General features: G+C 32.1%; 1 protein-coding gene across 1 annotated transcript in view; it reads right to left on the bottom strand.

Annotated features, from left to right (window-relative positions):
• Positions 1–20,633, bottom strand: part of bdg (sodium-dependent transporter bedraggled) — a 219,154-nt gene that overhangs the window by 129,789 nt on the left and 68,732 nt on the right. The window lies entirely within an intron of this gene.

The raw sequence follows: 20,633 nt of genomic DNA, 5'->3' as shown, positions 1-20,633 counted from the left end.
TCGGCCACGGAACAGAATACACACGTACACAAGGCAACCGCTACAGTTCTCAACACTCCCCACCCGGCGATCATCATTCCGTTACGTTACCTTATCGCTTACTCCTTCTTCCACAACGACCTTCTGTCTACTTAACAAAATATTATAAATTATGTCTAACACCTACTCATTCATCTTTTACATTTGATCTTAACCGTTACCGAAAAACATTTACTTAAACCCCTCGCTTAAAAAAAAAAAAAAAAATTAATTATCTGTCGCAAAAGAGGAAGATTTTTTTTTAAACTTGAAATATTTTGTTTTATAATTTTATCGCGTACGAATTGCTTCTTATATTTTTTAACGTCTATTTATTTACGTATTACTTCATAACTTAAAAAAAAGCAATCTGTCAGATTCAAATAAAGAATTATATTATCGGTTAACTTGATTATCAAAGAGATCGACTAGGTCAGATATAATTTTGGAAATATGTGTGTACATCTCTCTCTTGAATAAAAAAAAACACTTCTTTTAAATACGTATTTCAAAAACTTAACGGAGGACAAATATTAAAGCAGTATAATAATATTATTGTCTAAACTTTTACAGGAATCTTCGATAGGGGTACTCCAACACTCGCTCGCTCTCTCTCTCATTCTCTTTCACTCACTCGCTCTCTCACTCTCTCTCTCTCGCTCTCTCTCTCTCTATCTATCTATCTCTCTTGCAAACGATTTTCAGTCAATTTACAAAAGCTACAACAAACTAAAAATTTATTTTTTATACAATATTAATTTTTTATATGAATCGACGGACTTTTATTTATGGATGTTCTATCTGTTAAAACTGTTTGAACAAAATTAATTCAAATGCAGTCATTATTAATTTAAATAAATATTTTAAAAACGGAATTATAAAAAGTGAACAAAACTTTAGACATTTTTTTACGATCATAATATATCATTGTTTTATTTTCATAGCATAAATGTTTTAAATGTATTGAACATATTGTATTGAGTACCTGTGTGTATATATATATATATATATATATATATATATATATATATATATATATATATATATAGTGTGTGTGTGTATGTGTGCGTGCTTGGTTTTTAGATAAATAAAGGAAGTTACATTTTATTTTTCTACTAAATTTATAAATAATCGTCTTTGAAATGAAGTACATGCTTCAATAAAAATAAAATTTTAAAACTTTCTCCTTTTTTTTGGAAAAATTCGCCTGTTAATTAAACATGTTAATTGATAATTTCCGGTTGATAAATATATTTTTCTTCTACCTCTACTTGTTCTTAAGTTTTACGGGGAAAGGAATTTTACCCCAATTTGCCCTTTCTGAAGCCAAATTAACCATCAACATTATTAACATCAATACATGAGTGTTCGTTCACCCGACCGTTTTTATTTATCATACCTATTATTATTTAACGTTGATGTGCAAATGGAAACCAGATAATGTAATTTATAAAATAATTAAATTAAAATGATAAATAATTATTACTTTTTCTTTTTAAATTCTAGTAAAAAAGAAAACTAAATTGCTGAGGAGCCCCGGAAAATCAACAAGAAAAGCGGCAGCACAACTTGGAATTTCTAGTCGATTTGTGCAGCGAATTTTAAAAACCGATGCATTTGTATCCGTACAAAATAACAATGTTGCGTAAACTAACGTCGACAACAAACATCAAAGAATGGCATTCGCTGAACGGACTGTGAACCGAGACGTACTGTTGAACAATGTTTGGTTTTCAGACGGGGCACATTTTCACTTTAGAGGGTTCGTTAAAAAAAAAATTTACGTTTTTGGGCTACCGAAAATCCACACGCACTTCATGAAAAGGTGCATCACGCTCCAAGAATTACGGTACGGACCGCTATCTCAAGTCACGGAGTAATATCCCCATTTTGTTTTTGAACAGACCGTGAACGGTGAACCTTATTTAAACATGCTGCGTAATAATTTTGTTCTTCGGCTTTTTGCAAAAGGATTTCGATTAGAAAACGAATGGTTCCTGTTAGACCGCGCACAGCTAATCTTGTTTTAGATTTTCTGCGTGAAACTGTTAACGCGACTATCGATTCAAACGGATTTCCTAATCGTTTTGCGTGTGGATAGAACCGGCCCCCGAACAGTCCTGATTTGAATCCGTGATTATTTTCTTTGAGGATTTCTAAAAGAAAATATTTTTTCTAAACATCCTCGTACAGTGACGGGACTGCGAGAGCTTATCTTCGAGGCGTGCGACGAGATAACCGAGGATATGTATCGTCGAGTTATTAACAACAAAGGAGTTTGTGTTGAAGAAGTTGCTAGACGTGATGGCGGTCATATTGAACAAGCGATAAGCAAAACGTAATCTCCAGACATATATAGTAAACACATTGTATTTTACTTTTCTGTATTCCGATTCAAATAAATATTTTTTAACAAAGCCAAAAGGTTAGATAGTTTCTAGTGTAACCATACATTCAGAAGGATTCAAAAGAAAGATTAGTAGGTTTGAGAAATTTCATGTAAAGTACACGTCAATGTATATGGATTTATTGCGAAAATATATTTTTTTTTTGTCTTCAGTCATTTGACTGGTTTGATGCAGCTCTCCAAGATTCCCTATCTAGTGCTAGTCGTTTCATTTCAGTATACCCTCTACATCCTACATCCCCAACAATTTGTTTTACATACTCCAAACGTGGCCTGCCTACACAATTTTTCCCTTCTACCTGTCCTTCCAATATTAAAGCGACTATTCCAGGATGCCTTAGTATGTGGCCTATAAGTCTGTCTCTTCTTTTAACTATATTTTTCCAAACGCTACTTTCTTCATCTATTTGCCGCAATACCTCTTCATTTGTCACGAAAATATATATGTAAAAATAATGATAAAAAACCAATTTGAAAAACTCGGCTAAAATATTTAAAAGAATTTATTTTATTTCAATTATTCGTTAAATTTAAATGAAACAAAATTTATACGAATCAAATTAACAAAAAAAAAAGAAAATCAATAATTTATCATTTTTATCGGCGCTGAGAATTAAAAGGGTTAAATTAAATTTATTTTTTTACGTTTCATTCAATATTTTTTGAAGATTATTTTTTTAAATATAAGTTTATGTGATTTTAGACTTTAAAAAATGTTATATTTATTAAAATATAGGCTTACGAAACGAAAGCATCCTTTATCAAACCAAACTATTTGTAAGAAAAGCTACAAAGAGAGACTGCTAGTTAGTATTAGTTAAGGGACTCTGGAATGTGAAAATATGGATTATGTTTTATACCTATGTCAGTAAATAATTTAGAAAATTTTATTCTAGCATCTGTGTATATATATATATTTTTTGTAATAGAACCTCATAAAAGTGATACGAGTTCTGTAAGTAAAGTAATAAGAACGGTTCAGATAAACTTTTTATTTACAATCCAATTATAGATGGACTCTTATCAACTTCGAAGTAGTTCCCTTAGGAAGTCACGCAACGCTTCAAACGGTTTTCCCACTCTTCATAGCAGTGTGGAAACTCAAAAACCGGAATAGCCTTTAGACGATCGGTTACATTTTTTTATGTTTTCTACTGTTCCAAAATATGGTGCTATTTGAGGTGTTTTTTAAAGTCGGGAACAAGAAAAAGTCGCAGGGGTTCAAGTCAGGTGAATAAGGTGGTCGAGGAACTACAGGAATGTTTTTCTTTGCCAAAAACTCGTTAATTGAGAGTGCAGTATGATAAGGTGCATTGTCAAGATGCAGCACCCAGTTAGTTGTCTTTGATGGCCGGTCTCACGCGGGCAACTCTTTACCGGTCTTTCAAGAATTTCTCGGTAAACATATCGATTTACAGTCTGTCTTGTAGGCGGAAAAAAATTCTTATGGATAATACCATTACTATCGAAGAAACAGATTAGCATTATTTTGATTTTTCATTTGCTCATTTTTGCTTTTTTGGGACGTGGTGAGTTTGAAGTGTGCCACTCCTGCTCTGGCGGTTATGTTTCTGGGTCGTACTCAAATATCCAAGATCCATCACCGGTAACGAAAGTTTTTAGAAAACCAGGATCAATTTCAATTCACCCTAGAAGATCGCGGAACATTTCCACCTGTTGTTTTTCTGTTCAACAGTGCGATTTTTTGAGACCGATTTTGCACAAACTTTTTTCACGTTCAAATCGTTTGTCAAAATTTTATGGACTGTTGTACGGTTCAAATTCAATTGTTCTGCAATCATTCTGACATATCACAGAAAATTCCATATCAAGTCTCTAATTCGCTCAAAATTGTCGTCAGTTTTTGAAGTTAACGGTCTTCCAGAGAGTGAATCGTCAGCAACCGATTTCCGGCCATCTGAAAATGCTTTAAACCACCTAAAAACCTGAAAAGCGTCATCTCCTTGCGCCCTTTTCAATTTTGAAAAAGTTTCAGTAGCATTCTCACCGAGTTTAACACAAAACTTAACTGCCACAACGTAGCTCATAGTTCACTCACTTTTGTCACGCTCAAAAAAAACTCGTTTCACGAAAAGTTTGTTTGCGAAGGTTATGTATTCGACACGCATATACTTATATACTTTTTTAAGTTTATTCGAGAGTAACTTTATTCCTATAAATCCGAAAAAAATAAATATTGTTGCAATTGACGCAGCTGCTTTTTGCGGTGTTACCGCGATGTTGAAAAAATCTTTTAGACACAAAAAATCGGTCTGAAAATTGACAAAAATGTTTTTCGCTTCGGCGGGTAGGCAGGGACCGTAAGAATCCTGATATTCTACACGTATACGTCACTTTAGATGATATTATATGGTCTTCTGGGCAAAAAAAGTGAGTTTTTATACAAGACTTGTAGCACCGTTAATAAAATCATCAAAAATCGAGATATCTCGTCTTAAAACTTTCAGACCCAATATAAATTATATATAATATACAACATCGGTAGGTACAGTGAGAATCATATAAGATTATATACGTGCATCAAACTACACGGTCCTTGATGTCGGTTCAATTTTATTTTTTTATTTTTTTAAAATAATTATTTACTTACGTTTTTAATTTAAATTTCCACATATTATGTTCCAGTGAAAAAGAGATCATTGGAAAGCATTTAACGTATTACAAAATTTAAGGTAATTAAGTGAAAAAATTTATTTTTTACACTCGTGTATTCTTATCAAATTGTAACGAAGCAATAAATAATATGGCACTGAAAAAATAAGAAATATATTTTTGAAAAAATTATGTAGCCGTGATTTTTTATTAAACAAAGTTTATTTATTAAAAAAAATTTGATATTGAATGTAAAATAAAAAACCTGACGCGCATTTTTATTTTTGAAAACAACAGTGTAATAAAAGCAATGGGAAATTTTAAATACGTACGGCCAGAAAATTTGTTCCGTGATTTTATATAAGTTAACCGCAGTAACAAAGTTATAAAAAAAGGTCAAGTGACATGAAACCTGTAATATAATATTTAATAAGCGTCAAAATATTAATTAAATTAATTCATAGGAACGACGTACGTAACTAGGCAAACGTATATAATCGTAAAATTATATAACTAATAGAAAAAATAATAATAAAGTTATTTGAAAAATATAAAATTACACGATCTTTCAATCATCCCTATGTATACGCGCGTATATATAAGGTAACACTTTTACTTCCCTGTACGAAGTAAAAGAAGTATTGCAAAAAATTTCGATTTTCAGATTTCAACGGAAATATCCATTTCGATCATCCCTGAATCCATTTTGACTAGTTTCGGCGTAACGTCTGTACGTATCTCGCATAACTCAAAAACGATTAGGCGTAGGATATCGAAATTTTCGATTTAGGACTGTTGTAACATCTAGTTGTGCACCTCCCCTTTTGATTGCAATTGACCGAGTCAAAAAAGCCGAAAATCCAAAAAATTTGAATTTTGGACTTTTTCGTAACCGATGAAGCCCTCATTGAGAGATGTTCAGCCATGTATCATAAGTGGTACTTATTTTCATCGGTTCCAGAGTTACAGCTAAATAAAATGTTAATTAATGAAATATTTTGATGTTATAAGGGGAAGAAACATCAGTTCGAATCAGACTTCATCTCCTTTTTTTAACTTTTTTTAAAAAAATATATCGCTTTATTAACCACTGATTGTAAAAACGTTTTACAATAAATAATAATTCAATAATAACAATTTTAAAAAATATGAGAAAACATTAATGAAATAAAAACGTATTTACGTATTTTTCAGATTAAAAAAATGTGTATATATAATTTAATAAGCGTACAAGTAAGTCATGTGGTGTCCACATCAGATTTAGTGAAACATTTGATTACTCGTTTTTTTTTCCATTTTGTTGATGGTTATATCGTAATAATTTAAGAAACATAGTATTAGATAGATATAAGACATACATTTATTTAAAGGGTAATAAAGGGGCTTTTACTCTATCCTAATATTTCAGTTAAGATTGTGAAATTAATAACTGTATACATATTTGATATTAATAAAAAAATATTTTAGCCACTTATTAAAGAATTGAAGGATCATATCTCACTTTCAAATGAAATAATTTTTAATGAAGTGCAGCAAAAAATGTGTAAATGTAATTTAATAGGCGTACAAGGAAGTGATGTGGTGTCCACATCGGATTTTTTTAAATGCAAAAAACAAGGAGGTTCTTTACACAAGCTTATGTATTTAAATATTTTTTTATATGATAAAAACTGTTTATCTAATTTCCCGTGAAGTTTCTTCCAGGAAAAATTAATGGAATGTTTAAAAAATTGTCACGTATACAATAAAATGTTTTTCATCGTTCCTTGTTACAAGATTGTTATAGAGAAAAAATATACAGGTATAATAAAGTAAGATAACCAATAAATAATTTTCAAAGCGTTAAGTTGCGACAAATCATTTTAAAGGGCATTAAAAAACAAAAATTTTGGTATAAAAATGAGGACCACGGTTAACTCTAACCAAAATGGGGATCAATTAATATTTTCCGCAGTCGGCTTGAAAAGTAGTTAACAGTACCTCTTAAATAACCGCTCAGCAATAAAGTACCACAAAAAATTTTTTTTTTTTGTCTTCAGTCATTTGACTGGTTTGATGCAGCTCTCCAAGATTCCCTATCTAGTGCTAGTCGTTTCATTTCAGTATACCCTCTACATCCTACATCCCCAACAATTTGTTTTACATACTCCAAACGTGGCCTGCCTACACAATTTTTCCCTTCTACCTGTCCTTCCAATATTAAAGCGACTATTCCAGGATGCCTTAGTATGTGGCCTATAAGTCTGTCTCTTCTTTTAACTATATTTTTCCAAATGCTTCTTTCTTCATCTATTTGCCGAAATACCTCTTCATTTGTCACTTTATCCATCCATCTGATTTTTAACATTCTCCTATAGCACCGCATTTCAAAAGCTTCTAATCTTTTCTTCTCAGATACTCCGATTGTCCAAGTTTCACTTCCATATAAAGCGACACTGCAAACATACACTTTCAAAAATCTTTTCCTGACATTTAAATTCATTTTTGATGTAAACAAATTATATTTCTTACTGAAGGCTCGTTTAGCTTGTGCTATTCGGCATTTTATATCGCTCCTGCTTCGTCCATCTTTAGTAATTTTACTTCCCAAAAACAAAATTCTTCTACCTCCATAATCTTTTCTCCTCCTATTTTCACATTCAGCGGTCCATCTTTGTTATTTCTACTACATTTCATTACTTTTGTTTTGTTCTTGTTTATTTTCATGCGATAGTTTTTGCGTAGGACTTCATCTATGCCGTTCATTGTTTCTTCTAAATCCTTTTTACTCTCGGCTAGAATTACTATATCATCAGCAAATCGTAGCATCTTTATCTTTTCACCTTGTACTGTTACTCCGAACCTAAATTGTTCTTTAACATCATTAACTGCTAGTTCCATGTAAAGATTAAAAAGTAACGGCGATAGGGAACATCCTTGTCGGACTCCCTTTCTTATTAGGGCTTCTTTCTTATGTTCTTCAATTGTTATTGTTGCTGTTTGGTTCCTGTACGTGTTAGCAATTGTTCTTCTATCTCTGTATTTGAACCCTAATTTTTTTAAAATGCTGAACATTTTATTCCAGTCTACGTTATCGAAAGCCTTTTCTATGTCTATAAACGCCAAGTATGTCGGTTTGTTTTTCTTTAATCTTCCTTCTACTATTAATCTGAGGCCTAAAATTGCTTCCCTTGTCCCTATACTTTTCCTGAAACCAAATTGGTCTTCTCCTAACACTTCTTCCACTCTCCTCTCAATTCTTCTGTATAAAATTCTAGTTAAGATTTTTGATGCATGACTAGTTAAACTAATTGTTCTATATTCTTCACATTTATCTGCCCCTGCTTTCTTTGGTATCATAACTATAACACTTTTTTTGAAGTCTGATGGAAATTCCCCATTTTCATAAAAATTACACACCAGTTTGTATAATCTATCAATCGCTTCCTCACCTGCACTGCGCAGTAATTCTACAGGTATTCCACAAAAAATTATGTTTAATAAATTGTCGTACCTAAACCTGTAGAACTATTTTTTATTTCAACTACCAGGAGTGTACTTTTGGCCGATTTTAAAACAAACTATAAAAATACTAATTGACCGCCATTATTATTAGGATTGTTGTAGCCCGAAGCTTTAGTTTAAATGCCCTTTAAAATGATGTGTCAAAACCCCCTACCCTTTCCATTAAAGAAGATTTGCGTTTTAGCCCTCCACGGAGAACCCCTGGATGCCTGGCGAGTAGTAGTCATAAACCGAAAAATAGATTGTTTTTGAGTAACACGAGTATTTGCTTAATTTCATATTTACGATTAACAATTGAAAAGTTACTTAAGTGTTCCCATACCATAACATTCAAATATTTGTTTTTGGAATATTTTATTTTTTAATACGTAATTTTTTTTTGTATTTCGAATTATATTTACAATCGGTTTTATAGGTAGAAACCATAAGTAAATCTCATCAAAATAAGCAAGCGGAAAGGAGTTTCCTTAAAACACCTTGATTAAATACGTTCTGAAAACATCAATAGTAAATCAAAGGTAGCAGATGCAACGATAAAGTCTGAACGACTAGGTACTAGAATCCATAAAAAGTCCAGTAATATAAATAAAACAATACAATAAAAGAAAAAGCGACTTAAAAACGCATGACACTAAAAACGTAAATACTTCGTTGAGATGATTTACAGGTCAAGAATAGAGGTTACGTCTGGATTACCAATTTTAGGTTTCTAGATCTTATACGTGTTACTTTTATACGGATTTGAATACTAGATCGTGGATACCGGTGTTCTTTGGTGGTTGGGTTTCGATGAACCGTACACCTCAGGAATGGTCAAAGTGAGACTGTACAAGACCACACTTCATTTACAATCATTCATCCTCTGAAATGATACCTGAACGGTAATTCCCAGAGGCTAAACAGGAAAAATAAAGGACTAATACATGTAACCCTTTAATCGGCTAACATCTTCGCCATCGTCCAAGAGGTTAACTGGTAGATGGTTCACGTGGTCGTTAAGTTTTATTTTGTACTTGGTTGTCGATCGATTGACTTCTTCCCTAACATACGGCGACTCTGCAATGTTCCGAAAGAAACCGTGACGCCTGCGTTATGAATCTCGCAAATTTGTTCAGAAAACGTTGAATAGTCTCTATACTGTTGAATGCTGGTCCTTGTCGTACCCTAAGTCGGATTTCTTACGTCCAAATCGGTTTTAGAATCACGTTGTACAATAGTATCTTGTTAGATCCGGACAATTGCGATTTCCTGCCTATTAACCATTATAGCTCCTTTTCTTTGATATTTAGGTGCTTTCTCAAATTTCAGACATCAGATTTCTTTGAAAATTGATATCTAGTTGCTTCCTTTTTTCTTTAATATGAACCTTCCACGTTAGACGACGATCTAGCCGAATACCTAAATACCGTACACTCTCGGCTCGAGGGATATAACTTCCATCAAGACGTATTCCTGGGCAGTCATCGCGAATATCATACAAGTCGACTTCGCTTGATTCATCTGTATTTTATATTTCCTTAACCGCTCTAGAAAGTTCAATCCCGATTACAACCTAGCTGAGGCCTGAGTTGAATCCATCATCGATAGCCATGAATGCCGTGTCGTAGGCAAACGATGCAATTGTGGTGTCATCCGTAACCGGAATGTCCGCAATGAGGACGGAGTAGAGAAGAGACCTGAGGCCTGGGGAACACCAGAAGAAGTATCAAAGAAATCAGAGAAAACCTCCTCCTATTTAATCTGTGAAAAGCATCCGTCTAAGTAAATACTCAGTAACAAAGAGAACGGTTGAAGTAGATTCGCTTCAGCACAGCAAGCCTTATAGAACGCTTGCCGGTCATCTAGAAAGGCGACAAAATAGAATTTTTTCTCCTCGAAGCGTTTGGGAATAACACGAATGATCCTGTGCATCTGCTCAGTGGTGGAACGGCGACCACGGAAACCCGACTGGCGGTCTGGAATAACTTGTTCCTGCTTCAAAATTAGTCACAATCTCCGAAGGAATAGCCTTTAGAATACCTTGAGACATAACGGGTAATTGGCCAGTACAAGGACATCTTACGGGTTGACTTACTCGGCTTAAGGACCGTCACTATTTGAGCCACCTTCCACTCTTACAGGAGCATTTCAATCAAAGGATACCATTCAACAGTCGAGTCAGATAAATTACGACCTTATATGGGAGAATAGCGAGCATTTTGTTGGTTGTCAAGTCAAAGTCAGGCGCTTTTTATGAGTTTCGCTCCTTCTCGATCACCTTTAGCGCTTTTCTAGATGAGAAGGGCTTAATCGGAAAACTCATCGGAATCGGGCTCTCTTAAATGTTCATAATATTCTCTTCACCGGCGCTGTAGATGTTAAGCGACTGAAAAACCGACCGCATGCGTCTAAGAAACAGATCGGTCTTCTCACTGTCACTTCTAGCTCGTGATCCAATCGATTTCTTTCAATCGATTTCTGGAGGGAACTGAGGCGACGGTTGTTGAGAATTCCTCGTCGCCTTCTAAAAAGAGTAGTGTCCCTTCTGGGAGGTTATTGAGTGAGTTTATCGAAGTAATTTTTAAATGTCTCCTCCTCGAAAGACTTTAGCACCCGTTTTAACCTCCGAGCAACCCCTGTTTAAAAACTTCCTATCCTGGGGTCTCCTTTAATATTGTCATCTCCTCCTTCGTTAAGATGAGATCCATTACCTCCCGTGTATAGCTCGTTTCACCTTGCCTCTCGGGCTTGTCTTCAGGAGCCAAGCTACCTCCTGCAATATCGAGGTCAGGTATTCGGTAGTGTAGGCTATATCGACCGAACATTTTAACTCGATGGATACGACAATTTCATCCTCGATCCGGCTCTTGTAAGACTCCCAGTCTGTACTGTTGCGTAGGACGGGAATTTCTTATTCTTAATAATTATCACCGCGTTTACAGCGAGCAGGACCGGCAAATAATCGGTTGTAATATGATTTCAATACGATTAACATGTAATATTAGTAATTCATAACACGACTCGTAAAATTAGTTCGGTAACTAATTGGCGGTACACCTTTGAACCTACTTAATAAATTCAATAAATATCGCTCGTTTACGATTTTATATCAAAAATTTCCTAGAGTTTAATAATAATAAATACAATAATAAGACGCATTCAGAACGACAACGCTGTTTTTGAGCTTTAAGGTGCACACGAAACAAAGAAAAAATACGCGTGGATTACCATTAATATATATAGCAAAAATATGTTAGGAAAAAATCAGGTAATCTATTACTGCAAATCTGTTTTTTGGGGTTTTTTAAGTGTTTAAAAAAAAAGTTCGTTTTCTCTATTTAGGTTGATTGTAAGGGTCAACTACTTTCATATAAGTATTAGCGTTTTGATTAATATTTTAAGCTCGTATAATTATAATGTAAGCTTTTAAATAAAACAAAGAGAAAAACAAATTAAAATTAAAATTTAATTTCTTTTTTCGTCAGATTATATTTTAAATCGTATAAATAAAGAAAAGGTCGCAAAGCAAGGGTAAACATTTTTCTTAAAACAGTAACAATTATCGGATGCTGTCATATTTTGTTGTTTAAGGTTAAACGGAAAGCGATTACTTATATTATTTTAAATATAAAAGTATTTATACGCTTTTTCGCACAAATACATATGTTTATGTATATATACAAAGGATGGGTAATGTAAATAATATGTAATAAAATGGGAAATAAAAATTCGTTAACATACATCAGAATTTTTATTAAAATAAAAAAAAACTTCAATACTAATTTGACGATTACATTCCATTTATTCTTGGTTTAATCCTTGAATTTAATATAAACCCGCGTACACACACACACACACCTGGACTCTATATGTAGTAGTAGAAAGGCTAGGATTATTCTGACAGAGAGGAGGCCTTCAACTATTAAGTACAAAGGTCATAGATCGCTGATGAAAGATAAACGATTATTGTAAGTACTTCGCGACTATATATGTAGCTTCACCTGTTTATCGGTTACTTTATTATGAACGAATAGCTTTAATTAATAATGTCAACATTAAAACACATATTTTGTGCATTTACTGTAAAATATTTTATTTATCTAATAAAATAAATGTATAGAAAAAATAAATAAATAAAATCTTCATAGGAAAAATCCGGGCAAAGAGTTGGATAATTTTCCCAAATTTCCCTCGATAGATTTTTTATTTCGAATTTTAGTAAAGACAATTGCGAAAAAGATCAAAATGTAAAAAAAAAAATTGGGTCCAATCTGACCATCTTGATGAAATACGTTTTTATATTAAAAATTACGCATTATTAAAAGAATAATTCGGAAAAAGATAAAAATCTTGGTATACGGGTCCCAGTCGACTCGATCAAATCAAAAGTTATTCTGTATACGAGTATAATTGAGTACACGAGTATGATGGCCGTAAAATTTTAGGAAATATTTTTTAACGCTCTTTAAAATGATGTCAAAACCTTAAAGAAAATCTGAAATAAAAATAATCCCTACTTAAAAAGTATGTGTGTGTGTGTTTTAATAACATCTGAATAGACTCTTACACTCTTATGCTACTCTTAAACGAGTAATTATAAATAAGTATTATATTTTATTCTTTAGTTCCAAATTAAAATATAGTTTAGAGGTAAAAAAATCCCTTTCGGCACCTCGGAAGGTGAAGCTAGATTTCACCGGTGCTAAGTAGGGGATGAAAAAGATTTCCACCTTAAAGTTACGAAAAATATTCAAATGTACTCGAAACGCAATTTTTTCTACCTCCTGGACCAACGGTTGGTGATATTAAAATGTTTTACTTAGATAAGTTTTAGGCCGTTATCCAAAGAATAGTAAAAACTTTAAGCGAGTTCGATATTCTACTTAATAAGAAATTTATAACGATATTTTGTTTTTTTCGAAAAAGCCCCCTCCCATTTCCAGCCACATGGTCCGATTTTGGCCGTTAACGAACTCAACCGAGATTTTGGGACGAGTTACTATTGAGGAACAATTTGAATGTGATTGTTGCAAAATTACGGCAGTTATCGTGTCCACAAGAAAGTGAAATATATATACATAAACTTTTGAGCTGACGGTGATTTTGGGGTCTGGGGGATGTGAAACGCGAAGATATGTCGAAATTTTCTGGAAGTTGAATCATAGTACCCATTACAATAGGTACCTTTCTTATGAAATCTACCTAGCATTAGCTAAATTTCCTTTTTTTATGTTTAATTGTTAAAAAGGTCTATTTAAGGGTTTCCAGACTCTTATCATCTGGGTGTTTTCCTTTCCAGTGATATAAATACGAACGTTTATTGTGTAAAGATATAATAATAAGAGACAGCAATTTTACATTGCAATTTAATCCTATTATTGTACCGTATTGGACGAACACATTTATTTAATTTATTTTATTTAATTACATGCTAAGTCATCTGACACTATAAAAGCTGATTAACTGCAAACGGGTATTATTTAATATATTTTACAATAAATATATTTAACGAATTAAAGGTAATTTAAGAAATTTATATTACAAATCGCAACGATAAAGAAAGGAAAAAAACATTTCATTAATCGATCGACCGAAACGAACAAAATATATTTATCGATTTTTATGAAATTTTTGTAAAAATAAATATTCCATGCCGTTAAGCAAATCGACGTTCGAGTTGTGATTTTCAATAAAATCTCCCTTTCAAAATAGATTTGGCTATTTTATTTCAACGGTCGGTAGAAGAACTGTGCGAGCTAAAGAGGAAATGTTTCATCGACAAGGCACCGACATGCGATCTCCCTATACTTCTTGCACCTGACGCGCGACCTACTCAGGTGTCACTCCTGATTTCCACTCTGTATCTCTAAGCGGCTACGAATAAGATACTTCATTATTTAACGTTTTGTTGCGGTTTTTATTTTGCGGGATTGTTTTCCTACTCTGTAACATATATATAGTACCTTTCTAGTTCGCTATTAAATATTTAATCTTCCTCAGATTTTTATATACTTTATTATTTTTTATCGTCTTCCCTTCGGATTCTTAAAACAAAATAAAATTTTCCTACTAAATAACATCAACGTATATAGTCCGATCAAAACGGGTACATCAGTTATTTCTTTACAATACTGATTCCGTTGTGCACGTCGAACATCTAAGGTACAAGAAACAATAAAAGTTGCTTTCTCTGACAGCATTAATGAACGCGATACGGCCAAACTCTTCGGTAAAAAATAAAATGAAGGAATCGCTGGAAAAGTGATTAGTTCCAGTAATTCAGTAAACTTGCAATGTCGGTGCAAAATATTGTATTCGATTGATCGAATACCAGAAAACCAGTTTACTCCTCGCTTTTTAAGTAAGCATGGCGCAAGAATTTTATTAATTTATGCCGATTTCAGGGAAAAAATTTACCTTGCGTCAAATCCCTCCTACAACCTTTTTGGTTACGACTAACGTATAAAATATAAACTAAATTTCAGGATTTGTTCCATAACAGCTTTGAGCTTAAACATTAAAAAAAAAAATCTAAAATTTTACAACATAATTTCTAACTTGTAGCGACATAAAAGTCAATCTGTTTTTTTTTTTAATGATTTAACGACAATATAAACCAAAACGTTTGATTAATATCATCGAATGCTATTTAAATATAAAATAATATACCATTTAATTAACAAATTGCAGTAACAATAAAATTCGAATAGTAAAAATATAATAAAACAACATTTTAAAACAGTATTAAAAATATTAAAGGAAAAGCAATAAATATTTTAAAAGAGTATAAATAAAATAAAAAAATGATTATACTATGAAAGAATAATAATTACATTACATTAATTTAACGTAATTATCTACACTGATACCGTTATGTCTACGTCGTTTTACGAGGAAATCGACATAATTCACATTATTCCTCTTCAAAATAATGAAAAACATTCGCATAAACATAGGTCTGCAAACGCTTCCTTAGCGAGTTAGGGCTAGCGAAAGATTTCACCCGGAATTCAGCTACCCCGATGAAACGAGGTCGTACTGAAATTTTGAGGACTTTAATTGAGGGGTGAAATTAATTGTTTCCTATGGGTTTTCAAACTGTTAGGGATGTAGGATGTAGGGGGTATGCCGAAATGAAAAGACTAGCACTAGATAGGGAATCTTGGAGAGCTACATCAAACCAGTCAAATGACTGAAGACAACAAAGAAAAAAGAAGGGTTTTCATATGAACAATCGAATAGAATAGGTTTCGGAACTGTATCTCCAGTAGTTAATACGATATTCAAAGTAAAAATGAAAACTTTTTTGTCCGAAAACCGTTTTTTACTTCCTAGTAGGAAGTAAAGGAAGTGTTGTGATCGCGAAAAATTTCGTTTTTCAGATTTCAACGGAAATATCAATTTTGACTAGTTTTGGCGTGACGTCTGTACATACGTATGTGTTTCGCATAACTCAAAAACGATTAGCCGCCGTGTTGAAATTTTAAATTTAGGACTGTTGTAACATCTAGTTGTAAACTTCCCCTTTTGATGGCAATCGACTGGACCAAAAGCGTCCAAAAAATCACAAAATCCAAAAAAAGTGTGGATTTTGAACTTTTTCTTAACTGTAGTAATAAACCCTCATTAAGAGCTTTTCAACGATATATCATATAGTAATACTTATTTTCATCGGTTTCAGAGTTATGGTCCGATAAAATTTTAATTAATGAAATTTTTGGATCTTACAAGGAGAAGGCACATCGGTACGAATTCGACTTCATTTCCTTTTTTTAACTTTCTTTTTACGGAAGTATATTGATTTATTAATAATTATCAACCTGTGATCATAAAAAAACTTGTACGATAAATAATAATTCAATAATAAAAAAATAACTAAAAAGATTCTTGTTTAAAGAATCAGACGATCGTATCTGACTTTCAAATGAAGTAAGTTTAAATTAAGTGCAGAAAAAAATGTGTAATGTAATTTAATAGGTGTACAAGGAAGTCGTGGTGTCCATATCAGATTGTTTAGGTTTACAGTTAAAAAGCTAATAAATGCGTAAAATTTATGAACAAAACTTGGAGATAATTTAATTATAAAAATAGTTATGTAATTAAGTCCAATGAAAATCAAATAACCGTTTTAAAAAATCAAATTTTACTGAAGAATAAACTGAACAAAAAATAAATAAAACGATGCAAAAAAATTATTGTATTTAATTTGGTTTTATTTTTTATTTTAATTTTATTTTGCTAAGAAAACTACTAATTTCACCCCTCGTACTAATTTCCCCAAAAAATTTCAGTACGTACTTTGAAATGAGTAACAGAGAGGTGAACTTCACCGGGAGAACTGAATTCCGGAAAAAATCTTTCGCTAACTCGGTAACGAGTTACAGCTAAGCCGTAACTCGATAACGAAGCGTTTCCAGACCTACTTTTATGTGAACTTTTTTCAATATTTTGATGAAAGGAATACACCTGTGAAGTATGTCGGTTTCTTCGAGAGATAAACGTATATATTTTTTTGAAGCGTTAAGGTCTTCTTTGGATTGCAAAGAATCTTGGCCTGATGTATCATTTTCTTGCCGTTCAGATTTTCTTCATTTACACACTACCAGCCTTCTGTTAGGCCACTTTCAACCCGTCCCGCGTACCTGTTTTTGTTCTTTAAATCGCTTCCAATTACGTATCTTATATATATATGGTCCCGTACATGAAAATAAAGAAAAAACTTTATATCAACATACGTTCGCAAACGCTTAGTTTACCACCTTTCCGCCAAATTGTATTTTTAACGTAAAAATTTATTTCTGGCAAACGGTTAATCGTGTCGAGCTGAAATTTCGTATCCTGCTTGGTACCTACAGATTTACTTCGCATAAAAATAATGAACCTGATCTCTGAAACCGTTTCCGGTCGAGAAAATTATTCAGATTGAGATCGTGTCGAGTTATTCAATTTTATTCGGGAGGAAATGAAAACTGTTTTTTTAATATAGAGCGACTCACTTCAAGAGGTTTAACCGTAACTTTGTTATTTATTAACGAATTTAAATAACTAAGCTGTTATTTTCTTTGTCGTAAAACGCTTATACATTTATTTGTAAAACGTATCCGTTAAATAAACCGACGGTTGCAAAGATATTAACAGTTAAAAAGTTTACACGGCCGCCATTTTGAAATGGATTGAGAGATCAGATTCGTTATTTTTATATAACGTTATAAATTTCGGTTTATTACTTATTATCTTTAATTTACGAGCGTTATTTAATAATTAATTAAAGAGACAAACGGAAACGGCGGATGAACTGTTTAATAAAATAATAATTCCAAATTAATAAATGATAATTTGTACGTTACAAATATCAAACGAGTAGTAATTTGCTAACAGAGGAATCGGCATTGAGAAAAATTATCTGCAAGAAATTAAAATTTATTATCCTACTGTTTTTAAAAGATGTCGTGACTTATTGAACAAAACTTAGACGAAAACGTATCGAAGAGAAATCGAGTTAACTTATTGTAGAACATAAAAAAATATCTTTTCTTAAAACATTTTAATTTTAGCACAACGTTTAGTAGAATAAAACTTAGTGACAGTCAACAACCAAAACATTCTTTCTTAAAAAAAAATCTGTAATCTGTACACGCGCTAATGTCTCCGTTTACACGGTGCAACACAACATAATCATTTTAAACAAAGAATCTGTATAGAATCGCATTCTTTTTGTCCGTCCGACCAGTCCGTAGCGATATTATGTGCTTTTTCGTGTGACGGCCCTGAATGCAAGTCATTACATCATCCGTCACCTTCGACTAATCAATTCTTCCATTAATTTTTTCGGAGGTTTATTTTATTAATTTAAGGCAAGCCTAAATTTATGAATATTTTCTTTTATACAAATCGCACAAGTCGGTTAAAAGACTTAGTAAAAGCAAAGAATCTGTATTAGTAATAGGCCCACCGAGCGGGTTGCCCTGGCGGGCAGTGTCTCGGAATGGGATTATTAGGTATCCAAAACTGATTATCTCTTGTGTAAAAATATTTTTTTTTGAATGATGGAAATCGACATAACTAAAGTTATATTTGTAATTTAACTCTAAAAATTGACACTAACGGATCGGGATTTTCCGCTAGCGATCGGTACATTCCGGTGCCAACGTTTTGGTTATAATTCATTATTTTACGAAGAAAAACTATCAAGTAAATAAAAAATAAGTAAAAAAAAAAATTGTTAAAAACCACTCAAATTAAACGCACTAAAAGGTAAAAAATAATTTTAGGGCGGTATATCAAAATGAATTTGACAACAACTTTTGATGGTGCACAACACCAAGGCGTTTGCACCTTACTCTTTAGGTCATTAATCACGCATATGAAAAAATTGGCAAAACATGAAATTTAATTTGAAGCTATGACTTTTACGTAATCTTACATGTCACCATCAAAGCTTGTTGTCACATCCATTCTGAGATACCGTCCTAAATTATTTTTTAACTTTTAGTGCGTGTAATTTAATAGCGGTGTTTTAAAACTTTTTTTACATATTTTTTTTTTTATTTTCTGCTTTTTAGTGCATTTGATATAAGAGTGGTCTTTAAAAAGTTTTTTTTCTACTTTTTAATCTTCATGAGTTTGTACTTTACAGCTGAATTGAATCGTGTGATTATCGTGTAATTATTTCATTATATTTAGTATCTTCATATAGTTATCTTAATATTATCTTATCTATTTATATTTTAGATAATTAATACGAAGTTTAATCGCATATATTTTTTATTTTACAATTATGAGACTGTGTTTTTTTTGTGATGCTGCTGTGATCAAGGTTTTACCGCGTTTTCTGTTGATCCATCCGAGTAGATAAATTCCGGGACATTTCCATTTTTTAACTACGGGGTAGCACATCTATCCATCCAGAATAAATAATTCTTTATCGGTTAAAAAAATTTCTATTTGCTATCTACAACGAAGATAGCAAAAATTATTGGGTTTTCTGCAAAAAAAATAATTTCTTAAAATTAAGTATACTAACAAAAATCATTAAAAATCGGTCCGGTATTATTTTAGAAATAAGATTTTTTTAAATTTTATTCTTTCCTTTTACGTAATAAGATAAAGGAGACGAAATTCCTTATTAAAAATGGATCGAAAGGACGTTTAACTTCTACCTGGGGTTTTTATTGTAAGAATCGGGTAATCGGAGAACGCCTGATGATTCATCTTTTAATTATAATAATACAGGGCGTTCCCTCGAGGAAAGATGACTGGAATAATCACCTGTAGCAGCTAGCGAACAGGAATGTTATAAGTTTTTATTTGTTGATTTATATCTGGAGTTATTTTTGTAACAAGAGAAAGCCGGTTTTCGATGACTAACCGAACCGCTTATCTGGCCGCTAAGGAATTCTAGTAAATTTAGAAATGTAGCTTATTATTTTGTTATTTTTAGATATTAATAATCGGTTTACTGATATTTCAAAAAATTGAATTTTTGTCTTTGATTTCCAATTTGTACTAATGTAATAAATTTGTAGTAAAAAATTAATTTGTACTAAATTTCCAAATAGTTTTGTATTTCCAATTTCCTTTTTGTAAGATTTAATATTTCTTATCTATTTCCCGTATTCAAATTCTCGTTCAAAATTCTGAACGATTATCATTTATGAAAGTTTTTTACTTCAAATATTTTCTTAATTTTATTTTTATTTTTCTTAGTAAACGATTTTAAATCGTTTACTAAGATGCAGTGAAATACAAAAAATCGTTTACAGAAGAAGGTTGTAAAAATCCGAATTTAAACGAGTATATTATTAAAATTGTATCAGAATAATTTTATTTTTCAACGGGGAAATTTGAATTACTAAAATTCACCCAAAAAGTGTAAATTCCTACTCTATTTCGCACTTAAAATTTAAAAAAACTTTTTTTTTACAAAAGTTATTAAAAATCAATTATAAATCTTTTTATTTTTATTGTAATTTACGAGCGTTTGTTTTAATAATTAATCAGAAAAATGGAATCAGCGGAAAACTATTCGATGAAATAAACTGAAACCGTCTGACGTTGATGTCCGGTTTGGCACACCAGAAATCGAAAATATTATCTGTTCGAAAAGAGTTTC

Source organism: Lycorma delicatula, chromosome 7 (genome assembly GCF_047948215.1).
Source record: "Lycorma delicatula isolate Av1 chromosome 7, ASM4794821v1, whole genome shotgun sequence".
NCBI classification, from domain to species: domain Eukaryota; kingdom Metazoa; phylum Arthropoda; class Insecta; order Hemiptera; family Fulgoridae; genus Lycorma; species Lycorma delicatula.
Note: the sequence above shows the minus strand (reverse complement) of the source record. Positions and strands in the feature narration are given on the sequence as shown.